Below are 13,938 nucleotides of genomic sequence, written 5' to 3'. Positions count from 1 at the left end.
TTTCACGTAATATATAGTCATTTTAATAGGACCAAAAATAAATGGTAATGTAGTATATAATGAAATAAAATGTTAATTGCCAAGATCATGTTGTGTTTGGGAAATAGACTGAGTTAATGTCTCATTTGCTGTGTCTTCAGAAAGGTCTGTTTGGTTTGTAGAAGAAATAGGCTGGGCTATTGTCTCATTTTTTGTAGCTTCAGGAGACTCCGTTGTCTTCTTCATTACAGGTATAACTATAAAATAAAAAGCAAACTATTAATTATTTCTAATCCGCCAACACATACACAATTGACTCAATCAGAAATTATTTTTGACATTTGGTTTTCATGTGGTGCATTTTTTTTTTTAATTAGAACCCAACTTACTGTAAATAGTAACTTAACATAACCCCAATACAGAGTAAGAAACATCTAAAACCCTGTCTGTCAAAGTGACTTTTTTGGTGCTCCAATATTTTAACTGCCATCTACCCATGGTGGAATTTTGTTTGTATGTTATTGTAACCTCTGCCTCAGCATGTTGTAGTTGAGCAGGTTTTAAGCAGAAAAAACTCTTGGCTCCCATTATGTAATAACAGCTTCTGTTTTTTTTCACTCTACTGTTTGTTAGCTGCTCTCTCGCCCTGTGTGATATACTGGCTGGTAGTACAACCTTTTAATCCTGTTAGGGGCTGGAGTGCAAATTGAAAGAAAAAAATGTAAAATTGTTATTATATAGGGCAACCCTATCCAGAACAGTTTTTTTTTTTTTTTCGATAGAGGGTGGAAAAGTTAAAACATCTGTCAAATCTTTATTGCTGTTGTTGCCTGGGTATAGGGAATTTATCATCACATCCTGTTTATTTGGCTAGTATCAGACAGATCAGGTAGTGTTAGGTTAGGTTTCGGAAACTGGAAGGGGAAAACCCCTAGGAATTATGCAGGAAGAGGCACACCCCCATAGCTTGTGGTGCCACCCAATATCTTGAGCTTTGATGACAGCAAAATCACCTATACCCCTCCCAGTGACCTCATCGTCCAAACTTTTGAAACCAACAGTCTTCACAAAGAACTGTAGAGCCTATGCAACATCCCAGGCTAAACACTGCCATGAGATTTTGCAGCTGGCATGCCTGGTAAACGGGAGTCACACTCGGCCAGAGCTTCTGGTAGCTCTCCAGGATCAGACCAAGAGGTGCCCAGATAGCAAGCAATTGTGCTGCAAGCTTGTAAATGACTTAGTAAGCTATTGCTAGACTTGCCAGGCTTCACAGGTTTGTTGAGCAGCAAGTCCACATTGCATGACTCTAGATCAACTTTCTTTGCAAACATTCTGAAAGTCTGCTGCAAGTTCTGGTTCAGTTGTGTTGTGCAAAAGTCATCCCGCCACAGAGGTTGCTGAATTTTCATGCTGTAGACTTGCAGAGCTCTTGCTGTAGACTCACCACTGCAACTTTGCTCTTACTAGAGACTTGCCACGCAAAATTGCTACAAATTGGAAAAGTGTCAACTAGAACTTGTGGCAAGTTATCCTTGCTATCTGGGTGGCTGACCTCACACCACCTTCAGCCAGGCAAGGTTGTGTGTGACAACAGCACTAACTTAAAGGTGTGAATATTGCACCTGCACCCTGTTGTTGAAACCAGCTGCCGCAGCCAGACAATTGTGCCTTAGGGCTCTTTCAAACAGTCCGCTCAATCCATTTTTCTCAGCGGGGGATCGATCCGCCGATCCCCCACTCAGCAGGAGGATGACAGCTGTTCTCCGTGCTGTGTGCGTAGACACAGCTGTCAGGTCCCGATTGTTACATCGTTTGTGAGGTCGAATAAAGACACCAGTCCATCCAGTTCAGCCTATGATGTGTATCTTTGCTGTTAACTGTACATTGTATACCCCTGTATGTTGTGGTCTTTAAGGTGCACATCTAATAGTTTATTGAAACTATCAATGCTCCCTACTGATACGACTGCTTGTGGAAGAGAATTCCACATCCTTACTGCTCTGACAGTGAAGAACCCCTTACGTTTTTTAAGGATAAACCGTTTTTCCTCCAGTTTTAGTGAGTGGCCATGTGTCTTATTGTATTCCCTTTCTCTAAAAAGTTTGTTCCTTATGCTAGGGTCGCCAGTACAGTATTTGTACATTGATATCATATCCCCCCTCAAGCGTCTCTTCTCCAGAGAGAAAAAGTTCAGCGCTTGTAGTCTTTCCTCATAGCCGATGCCCTCCATTCCCCTAATTATTTTTGTTGCCCTTCTCTGGACTCTCTCCTGTTCCAGCACATCCTTCCTGGGGATCGGTGCCCAGAACTGGACAGCATACTCCAGATGTGGCCGGACCAGAGTCTTGTAGGGTGGGAGAATAATCTCTTTATTTCTGTAATGAATCCCCTTTTTTATACATGCCAGTATTTTGTTGGCTTTGCTTGCAGCGGCATGGCATTGCATGCCACTGCCAAGCCTGTTGTCTACCAGTACCCCCAGGTCCTTTTCCATCCTAGACTCACCCAGAGGTTCCCCCCCTAGTGAGTAGCTTGCTTTCGTGTTTCTGATGCCCAAGTGCATTACTTTACATTTTTCAACATTAAACCTCATCTGCCATGTAGTTGCCCACCCCATTATTTTGTTCAGATCCGCTTGTAAGGTTTCCACATCCTGCATAGAAGATATTGGCATGCTTAGTTTAGTATCATCCGCAAATACTGAGATTGTACTAGATATCCCCTCCTCTAGATCATTTATGAATAAATTAAACAGGAATGGCCCCAGGACAGAACTTTGGGGGACCCCACTTACCACACCCGCCCAATCCGAGTACTCCCCATTAATCACCACCCTCTGGACTCTCCCCTGGAGCCAGTTCTCTATCCAGGTACTCACCCTATGGTCCATACCTACCTTCCTTAGTTTGTAGAGTAAGCGTTAGTGGGGAACGGTGTCAAAGGCCTTTGCAAAGTCCAGATACACCACATCTACAGGCTTACCTTTATCTAGATGGCAGCTCACTTCATCGTAGAAGGTTAATAGATTGGTTTGGCAAGAACAATTTTTCATGAATCCATGCTGATTACTACTAATAATACAGTTTTCATTACTAAAGTCTTATATGTAGTCCCTTAACATCCCCTCCAAAATCGCGCAGACTACTGATGTTAGGCTGACCGGCCTATAGTTACCCGGGATATATCTCGGCCCTTTTTTAAATATTGGTACCACGTTGGCTTTTTTCCAATCAGCTGGCACCATACCCGTCTGTAGACTATCCTTAAAGATCAAGAATAATGGTCTGGCAATCACCTGGCTGAGCTGTTTAAGAACCCTCGGGTGCAAGCCATCCGGTCCCGGTGATTTATTTATGTTAAGATTCTCTAGTTTGGTTCTAAGTCTATCTTCTGTTAGCCATGGCGGTACTTCCTGAGGTGTATTATTTAGTTTAGCCTTACAAGCTGGGTTAGTGCAGCCCCCCTATTCTTTTGTGAAGATTGAAGAAAAGAAATGATTTAACACTTCCGCCTTTTCTCTGTCCTCTGTGGCCATATTTCCCTTGTCGTCTTTTATGGGGCCAATGTGTTCTGGCCTCGCTTTCTTACTGTTTATATACTTAAAGAATTTCTTGGGGTTCTTTTTACTCTCTTCCACTTTACGTCTCTCGTGCTCTATTTTAGCCGCCTTGCTTTCGTCTTTATATTTCTTATTACACTCTTTGTAATGCTTGAATGCTGCCAATGACCCCTCAGTCTTGTATTTTTTGAAGGCCTTTTCTTTAGTATTAATATGCATTTTTATGTTGGAGTTTAGCCACCCAGGGTTTAGTTTTGCTCTTTTAAATTTATTTCCCTTTGGAATGTACTGGCCAATCCCTTTGTTTAGTAAGCTCTTGAAGCACTCCCATTTTTCCTCCGTGTTCCTAGGGTTCTATCCCATTTGATATTTTCTAGCAGAGAGCACAGTTTTGGGAAATTGGCTCTTTTGAAATTCGGTGTCCTAATTACCCTTGTGTTTCCTATTACTATGATTAATACTGAAACTAATTGACCTATGGTCACTGTTTCCTAAGTTGCCCCATATTTCTATATCCGTGATCAGGTCTGTATTGTTAGTAATCAGTAGGTCAAGTAACTCATTGTTTCTTGTCGGTGCGTTCACCATCTGACCCATAAAATTGTCCTGCAAAACATTTAGGAACTGCCGAGCCTTGAATGAATGTGCGGTTCCTTCTGCCCAGTCTATATCTGGATAATTAAAGTCCCCCATTATAATGACATTTCCCATCCTTACTGCCAATCCTATCTGTAAAAGGAGGTCCACCTCCCCCTCCTCCCTCTGGTTGGGGGGCCTATAGCATACGCCCAATATTACCTTCCCCATAGTGCCTTCCCTTTTAAGTTCTACCATAGGGATTCTGCCTCGTCCATAGCTCCATTATTAATATCATCCCTCATAGTTACCTGTACACTGTTCTTAATATACAGACATACTCCTCCCCCTTTTTTACCTTCTCTATCCCTGCGATAAAGGGAATACCCCTGAATGGTCGCCATCCAAGTCTCTGTTATCCCCATGAAATCTAAGTCCTCCTCAAACATCAGTAGCTCCAGCTTTCCCATCTTGTTGGCCAGGCTTCTGGCATTGGTATACAAACCTCGTAATTTTGACCGGTTGCATATATCCTCGTTTGATGTTGTTTTTAGGCTGCTCTTGTGATTTTTCTCCATACCCACCTTGGGTTTAGGAGCTCTGAACACCCTACCGCTAATGTCTCCAATTGTGCCCTCTGAATCTTGCTCCCCGCTGGCTAATTCTACATCTGTACCCTCCATGCATCTCTATAGGGGAATCGGATGGGAACGAACCGTCTGTCCGTTCTCATCCGATCCCATCCGCTGGACGGATGGAAAATAGGGTTTCCATCCATCCAGATTTGAAGGATCAGATCGGATGTCAGCGGACATGTCTCCGCTGACATCCGATGCCCCATAGAGATGCATGGGGTGACCGTTCAGATCCGCCAAAAAAACTGACAGGCGGATCTGAACGGTCCGCCTGTGTGAAAGGGGCCTAATACTGAACACTCAAAATCTGCAGCACTATTCTTATTCTTATATTATCTACTCCTTACTCTGATTAAATATAATTTCCTTTCACCACAAAAAATAAAAACAAAAATGGAAAACAGTACCACATATGTAAACCTATCACATAAAAATTATCACACATATACAAGTGCACCAGTGTTTTGCCTAAAAAAGAAAGTGTTCAATGCTTTGTGCAAAGACAGTAAACTCTACAATTTACGGGTGCATTATTCAAAAGTTTGCATTTAATGTGCAAAAAAATATATTGTGCAAAGTCTCTTTTTAAAGAGCTTCGTGCTTGATTATTCAATTAACACACTCTGTGCCTTTTCATGCTCCGTGTCTCCACACCACTCTTTTCCTTCTGAGTTCCCAGCAACTTCCTCTTTTGTGCACAACAACATCTACACCCAGGAGAACTCACCAGATTATATTGACCCCCTTCTATATAGAAAGTGGGTCACAAAGTGCTTTTTCCCCTAAGGGTTTTTTTTTTCAGATGCCTGCTGTTTCTTTCTCAGCTTTAACATCACATTAGACTGTACTGCACAGGTCACATGCTAGCTCTGGCCTGCCAACATGATTAATTTCCTGGCTTCTGTTCGAATCGAGCCTAATCCTCGAGTGCATATGTGTGATATGTTTTTATGTGATATATTTACATATGTGGTACTGTTTTGCATTTTTGTTTTATTTTTTGTGGTGAAAGAAAATGATATATAATAGGGGTTAGGAGTAGATGCACATGCTGCATATTTTTAATACTTAACAACACTAACTTCTTACCTGTCATTCACCAGGGAAAAGTCACACTTGTACCTTGTTTGGCACATGTCTTAAACCTGGTGTTGCAGTGGTTACTTGGTAAGTACCCTGGCTTCCAGGAGGTCCTTCACCAGGCCAGAAGGGTTTGTGAGCACTTTAAGCAGTCATACCCAGCCAGTGTTCGCCTGGCAGAAATTCAGCGCCAATACAGGCTGCCTGCTGACCGCCTAATCTGTGATACTCCCACGTGCTGGAACGCAACATTGCCTGTGCAGAGGCCCTACCAGCTCCAGCGTGCCATTAAAAAGTATCTGTGATATTACAGTATGAGTCACCCATTCCAAAACCCTGGGAATTGGGTGGGGTAAGGTTTTTGGTCAGAGATTAGAGTTCCTGCAGGCTTGGGTTCAGACTGGTCGGATGCAGGGTGGGGAGAGCATAAGACCACCATGGTGTCCATACTTTAAGAAATTTGGTGTGAAAGTTGTGTAGAATACTAGACATTTGTTTTGTTAACCATAAGGTTGGTCAAAATTCTCTTCACTGCAGCAAACAGGACAGAGGGTTTCTTCTAGGCCCTGGCAATAGCACATTTGGCAGCAATAAACATGTAAGTCGCCAGCTTTTGTTGATAGGAAAACAGGCCCTGGATCAGGCAGTATAGTAAGGCCAGCTTAGCATCTGTGCGAATGGGCACATGGAACAAGGTATAGAGGAGCCCAAAAATCCTGGACCAGAGCCCGTTAGATGAGGGGAGAACCACCAGATACAGACAACATCCCCTCCTTGGCCACAGCCCCTAAGGCACCTGTTGCTATAGGATGGGTTCGAACTTGCTATACAGGCCAGGACCCAATACCATCTTAGGGGGACCGTGTCGGCAGCCTCCAGATAGGTGTTAAAAAAACATTTTGCAATGAAGGACCAGGCCTCACTCCACTCTTTAGGGTTGATAGAGGTTGCCAGGTCACATTCCCACCGGGATTTATGGGAGGCAGCAGCTGAAGAGTCAGTGGCATTGAAGGAGGAGTAGATCCCTGAGATGGTGTCTGAAAAGGTGGGAGAGTGTAGGCAGGTGTGTTCAAAGGCCATTTTTTAAAAGGGGCAAGTAGAATTGCATCTCAGAGCGGTCACCCAGTGGCAGAGTTGGGCATAGCAAAAAAACTTAGCAGGCGCCCCTCGTAAGTTTCATGGAACGAGGGCAGGTGGGGACGGTGTGGGGCATAAGGAAGTGGTGGACCTCTGTGAATCCATGAGAGGACCACCTGTAAAACAATCCTGATTGTTCGAAACCCGCCAGAAATAAAGAGTTGTTGAAGAGAGGGAGGAACGGAAGGAAAGGTGACTTTAGGTTATCTGAGTAATAGACCGACTCCCAAAGTTTTAAGCTATGAAGTATAAGGGGAATGAAGGCAGGAGGGCGAAGCCTATGTGAGAGCCATAATAGGGCTGATACAGGAATTGGAGCGCAATTGGGGAGCTTCAAGAGCAACCACAGCGGAACGTCAGTGGTCGCATGGAGTAAGGTTATTTAGAGAATCTGTGTTGCCAGGTAGTATTTCACTATATTAGAAACCCCACATCCTCCCTGTAGTCTATGTATATATAGAGTGGAGCAATGTGCAATATTTATGGCTATTGTCTCCCAGATAATATGCTCTGCTTATTTTAAGATAAAAACTGCTTCATTACTCCCTTTTACATTGCAGTCTTTCCAAGCTCCTAATATACTGTTCAACCACTGTAAAATATTTGTGGCTATTGTCTTTCAAATATTACACTCTACTGTTAATATCTAAGTAAAACCTGCTTTGTTTCTTCCTCTTACGTTGCAGCCATACTAAGTTGTTTACATACTGTCCAGTCATGAAATATATTTGTGGTTATTGTCCAAGATCAAATATTCTCTAATTTGTATAAGCAATCTGAGTGCAGCATTAATAGTACAGAAATACCTGTAAATTAGCAACTCACATAGGAAGAAGAAATGGGACTTTTCATATGTAATCCGTGAGCAGTCAGCTCATTCATCTGGGATAGGAAGCCTCTTCCTACAACTTCCAGCCTGGAAAGTCAAGCTGGGTGACAGATTAGATAAGGTGGCACAGGGCTGATGTGGACACACTTAGAAGAGAGTGCTCAGCACTGTGAAGATGCCACACAACATTTCCAAAGCTGGACCTCAGCTGTCAAATTTCAAATGTTTTCTTCAGGGTAAATCCTGATTCCAGTGCTATGGCACTGCAAATGTGCCACACAGTGTTTCCACAGCTGGAACTCAGCAGCCAAATTTCAAAGTTTATTGTAAGGAAAATCCACCTTCAAGTTTGTCACCTATTCTAGTGCTCCGTCACTCCATATTGTTTGTGGCTGTTGTCTCTCAGATAATACTCTCGTTTATTTGAAGATAAAATCTGTATCATCTCACCTTAAATTGTGGCTTAACTGATCTGCTGATATATTGTCCAGCCACTGTACAATATTTGCAAAAAAAATAATATGCAATTAAAAGGACTGCTTTTGCGTTGTTAAAGCGGAGTTCCGGCCTCAAAAACAACTTTGGGCCATCCGCTTGCTTTAAATCCCATAAAAAACAAATGGATAGTCACGATTTTTTTTTCTTTACTTACTTTGTTTTTGAAGAAAGTATACTTACCTTCCTTCTACTTCCTCCCTCTGCTGCTGTGGCCTGCGTCGTCACTTCCTGCTTGCGTTGACTCCTGGGAGCTGAACGTCATCGCTCTCAGGAGTCAATGCGCCTGCACTGGCCCCGCTCGTCAGTTCCGGTGCAGGCATGTCATTCACTGCTAAACAGCTTCTGGGCATGGGCATGGGAATCAAAATACGCTTTTTGCGATTTTTTTTTTTTTTTACCAAACATATGGTAAAAAAAAAAAAATTGGCCTAAAATAAAAAATTTTGATTTTTACATTTTTTTGGGGGGGAATTTCATATAAAAGAATTTGAAAAATATTGTTGTTTTTGCGAAATTGTCGCTATTTTTTTGTTTATAGCGCATGATCAAAAAAAAAATCGCACATGTGATCAAATACCACCAAAAGAAAGCTCTGTTTGTGGGAAAAAAAGGACGTCAATTTCATTTGGGTACAGCATCGCACGACCGCGCAATTGTCCAATAAAATCACGCAGTGCCGAATCGCAAAATAGGCCCTGGTTAGGAAGTGGGTAAAATCTTCCGGGGCTTAAGTGGTTAAAACACAAGAACATAGTCATATAGTGGTACATCACCAAGAGCCTCTGTTCTTCTGCCTCAACTGTGAGAAGAACCTCAGCTCCACTGACACACAGGTCCACTGACAGCTTAAGCAAATGGATACTCCATTGTTACTGGGAGCACAAATATAGACACCCTGAACACAACTAAGGTTCAGTATCAAAAAGCAAACATCACACTGGTTAGTGGTAAATTAACCCAATATATTGTTACATAGTTACATAGTTAGTGAGGTTGAAAAAAGACATCAGTCCATCCAGTTCAATCTATGATGTGTGTGTGTGTCCGGTTTTAACCGTACATTGTATACCCCTGTATGTTGTGGTCTTTAAGGTGTCCATCTAATAGTTTTTTGAAACTATCAATGCTCCCTGCTGATACCACTGCTTGTGGAAGAGAATTCCACATCCTTACCGCTCTTAGTGAAGAACCCCTTACGCACTTTAAGGTTAAACCGCCTTTCCTCTAGTTTTAGTGAGTGGCCACGTGTCTTATTGTCACGGGTTGCAGTAAATAGCAGTATGCACATAAATGAGTAAGTAAAGGATTAGATCAATTACCGTTCACTAGACAATATGATCACTAGGCTACAGAAGCATATAATTGAGTTCTATGCTGCTAAAATTAAAGTAAGACCTGATAATCCACAAAATCACCAATAAGCACCAATAATGGTATTAGAAAACAGTCACAGCAATAATAATCAATACTGCGATAACTCCTCTGTTAACAGTAGGCTATATCAGCTCTAGAGTGTACTATATATGAATAGCAGTGATTACATTTAAGACTCCTTAAAAAGAGGTCCCTCTTACGGTGGACAATAGGAAAAGTTCTTGTGAAGCAGGTATCTGAAAGAGCAGCCTTGATCCCTAGTTCTTAAGGTGGCTAGCGTTGGGGCTCAGTCTTTCTGGTAGCGATTCCAGTCTTAAACATAAATTCGCAGGCCTGTAGCAGATTGATGTGCACATAGGAGCAGTGATGTGCACACCTCAATCTTCTTGCAGCAAAAAGAAATCCCTCAGTATTCAGCCTGTGAAAATACAGCTTGCTTTCTCTTTATACCCAGCTCGCACTGGGAATTATAGTCAAATTGTCCATTAACTGCCATAGTAACGTTTATTTTTCAAACTTTAATTATTATATGTTGAACCCCTGTTTACCAAACGTTCTGGTATTCAAGAAGTTTACACAGCTCATGGCGGCTGTGGCTGCCATGAGCTTGGATGTTGATTTTTAGAGCCTATGAAAGACTTTCAGGTAAAAGTAAACACTTTCACAGGGCTCTGAAGCATGATATGTGCTTGAACATCTGCATTGGAGGGAAAAGGAGACATTGGGGGCCTATTATACCCCTGCTGCCTCCATCAAGAGGACCTCAAACCTGCTTGTTAGTCCCCTTGTGATAGCAAAAAAATAAATTAAGGAAAAAATAAAGTGTTAAAAAAATGTGTAAAAAAAAAAAAAAAATGTAAAAGCACTCCTGTTGGCCCTGTACACACCCCAATGCAAACAGGCAGAGAAGGGCATTCACATGTATATAAACATCAATTGTGCCACCCGTCTGGTACGGCTGTGACTGTCAGTTTGAGCAATGATTCCAGGGCCATCATTAACAGTTAACTCTAAACAGATAACCAGCAAATAACTTCTAAACACTTTTAAAGCATCAGCTATGGAGAATTTTCTGGTACCATAGTTTTTTCTCTTTTCAAAAGTGCAAGCAATTTTAATGCTTGGCATATTTGGTATCTATTTATTTGACGCAACCCTTATCTTTTGTATTTTTACAAATAAATGGATATAACACGGTGTTTGTTTGCACTAAAACCCATTTTTAGTGTATTTTGTCCTGAATATATGAATTTGATAATTTGTAAAACTCAATTTTATTCTCCAAGGTCTCTGATTTTATAAAATGTATAACTGTCTTAGGGTTTAAAGTAGTTTTCTAGCAAATAAAAAAAAAAAAACGGATTTTAACATGCGTGAAAATGTTTAAAAGTTGCCCCAGTAAACAAGTGGTTAAATGTCATTTTTTAATTGCAAGTAGTGTAGGTACTGGAATTTGATATGGTATCTTGCAGTTCCCCATACAGCAGAACTCAATTTGGGGGAAGGAGAAGCAGCATGCTAATACAAGGAGGGAGGAGAGTGAAGAACAGTAGGGGTGAAAAAGAGACAAGTATGTTTAAAATCTAGAGAAAAAATTGGGTCTTCTTCCCTGCCAGACAGGGCTGCGCTGCCTGACAGAGCTGTGTAAATCTCAGGGCTGGAGGGACAGAAAAACAAATCCTCTGGCAGTTTAAACAATTCCCATATATGTATTTTATTCAAAGTGTTTATCTGTTTGTCTAGAGTTCAGATTTAAATCTGTATGTGAAACCAAAAGGTTTTTGCTACTTTTGCATAAAGTTGGACAGGACTAGAACCCTGCTGAGTTTTACTACTTTACCGTATACACAGGCCAAATGTTGGGCGGTATTGGCTGGTTCAATAGAAGTTGGCCAATATTCGGCCCATATGTATGGCAACCATAGTTAGAAGCCCATTGTTCGGCTGTCCTCTGTCAAAGGGTCATGACTGAAAAAGGTCTGCCGATTGGCTCCACGTCAGTGCTCTGAGAGCGCTGACTGGAGTGTTCTGGCGGAAGGGGCGGAACACAATAGCACCGCAGAGGAGATCAATGTACTAACATCTGCTTGTTAGTACAGCAGCTCCAAGCTGAGCTGTCAGTTTGTATTTGTTCAACCCGCTGGGGGTAGTAGTGTGTATGAGGCTTTAGTGCCAGTTCACACATATGCTATGTGGGAACCCCACATCGCACTCGACTCGCAGGCAGTTTACATTGCCATATGCGAATCGCTGAGGGTGTCAATACAAAGTTAACAACACCCCCCCCCCATCAGTTCACATATCGCAGTGCGAACTGTCAATTCAGACATGAATCTGATCGCATAGTTGTGAACACCCATGTGATCCGATTCCGATGCGGACCAAAAAAAGGGTCCTGTGCGACTCTGGTCCGAATGCAATGCAAATTCAGCCATACAATCTGTATGGCTGAATTCGCAACACACAGACATCACATAAAATTTGCAGAGCAGTGCGGTGCGAATCACATGTGATGTCTGACATTGCATATGTGTGAACCGACACTTAGGGAGAGATTTCAACTTATTTACACCAAAGTGACAATTGTTTCACCAGACAGGAAGCAAGAAAACATTTTCAACAGCACAAAAAGAGAAACAAATATTTTCTTTAGTGGAGTGGTGGTGGGCTAGAGCCATGGTCAGCTTTTTATTCCTGGCTGCGCCCCTGTTGGCGATTTCCACCATTTCCTGTCTGCTGAAACCGGTGTCCCTGTGATAGAATTTATGGGGAAATCCCTCTAATGAAGTTCCAGATAGCAGAAAATCCAACAGGGGTTCTCATTTTTTCTAACTCCATTCCAAACATTAAAAAAATAAAAGTTTTGGCTGGACTTACACTTTACTTATATCACCCACATTGACTCCAAAGCATTTCACCAATTTTTTTTTTTTTTTTATAACATTTTTATTGATTTTTAAAAATTATAACAAATAATGGGACAACAAAATTTAATGTAATGTCCTAATTTTTTGCCAAAGTTTTGGCTTAGTGAAAACTAGTCCCTTATACTACATTGTTCTCAGGAGCAAACATAGCAATCCTACTAACATCAAGCTAAAGCAAACATTTGTCTTACCCATTTCAGTGCAGCTCGTTGTGCCGCAATTGTTTGGACAACATCGTGTGCTGTTTGGGCACTCTGCATCATTCTGGCAGTCTTCATTACAAAGTCCCAAAACTCCATCCTTTAAGGCAGGGCAAAAAGGAAAGTCCTCTGTATCTAAGAATACATAAAAAGCAGCATCAGTAAAGAGTAAAAAAAAAAAAAAAACACAGAATTTTACTTCATATTATGTAAAGTGATTGTGACGGGAGAGACCAGGGTGACCAAGAAACTGGAGGGCACTAAGAGTATGGTTTGGATTGCTCCAAATGGGACAGTGATGTTCAGGAATGATGTCTCTCTTGAAATTTGAAGATTTTATCTCCTGTAATTGTGAGAAGGTCTATGACCAGGAGGTACAACTCCTAATATGGGCATTCCAGGATGTTCAATGTGGAGACTGACTGTCTATTGCTTAACAATGTTACTTTTGTCTGAATAAGTAAATTGTGATAATCTTGTCTGAGGTGGCTTTCCATTCACCTATTGTTAAGTGTGCTAATGAACTCACCTGTTATCTGCTAAGGGATGTATTGACACTCAGAGTAATGTGTATTGGGGGGGCTGGATTTGGGTCATTGTTCATGTAGTGACTGCATTACTTCTAACGTGTATATAAAGCGTGTATTCCTTTTCAATAAAGAGTCTGATTCCTGCTTGACCCTCAATACAGAGCCTCATCTCGTACTTGGGGGGGGGGGGGGGATTATTCGTATGGGTTTCTTGTTCGGCTGAGTGGAGTGTCCGGTAGCTGCCTTTGTGTTTGGGAATGGAATGTCCTAAACGACTGTAACCCCTTTTTATACCCAGGGTGTCGTTACAGTGACATTTTAGTGAAATCAGCTGTGAACCTTTGTAACTAGATTTAAATATACATTTAGGGCCTATTCATACTTGCCCGCACACCAACTTGCTCTGTTTTGGGCTGCAGTGAAGAGTGGCAGAGGAGGGTATAATGCACATTTTACCGCAGCACACAGCTCCCTTTTTTTGGTGGGGGGGGGGGGGGGACTTTATCTAAAGAGTACAAAGTGTTGCGCTGCTTTGCGGTGACATGTGGTGCAATCCAGTGAGGTGCAATAAAATGCGACATGTCTGCGATTTATCGTACCTCACTGGAGCA

General features: G+C 41.9%; 1 long non-coding RNA gene across 1 annotated transcript; it reads right to left on the bottom strand.

The window, feature by feature from the left end:
- On the bottom strand, nucleotides 1–12,925 carry LOC309566275. The gene is made up of 2 exons (XR_014225860.1): nucleotides 12,789–12,925; nucleotides 1–236 (listed from the first exon to the last, which is right to left on the bottom strand). It is a non-coding gene; the product is annotated as an uncharacterized lncRNA (long non-coding RNA).
- Nucleotides 12,926–13,938: the final 1,013 nt, after the last annotated feature.

The sequence above is a fragment of the Pelophylax lessonae genome (assembly GCF_965119305.1).
Source record: "Pelophylax lessonae genome assembly, chromosome: 11".
NCBI classification, from domain to species: domain Eukaryota; kingdom Metazoa; phylum Chordata; class Amphibia; order Anura; family Ranidae; genus Pelophylax; species Pelophylax lessonae.
This window is presented reverse-complemented; position numbering and strand designations above follow the sequence as displayed.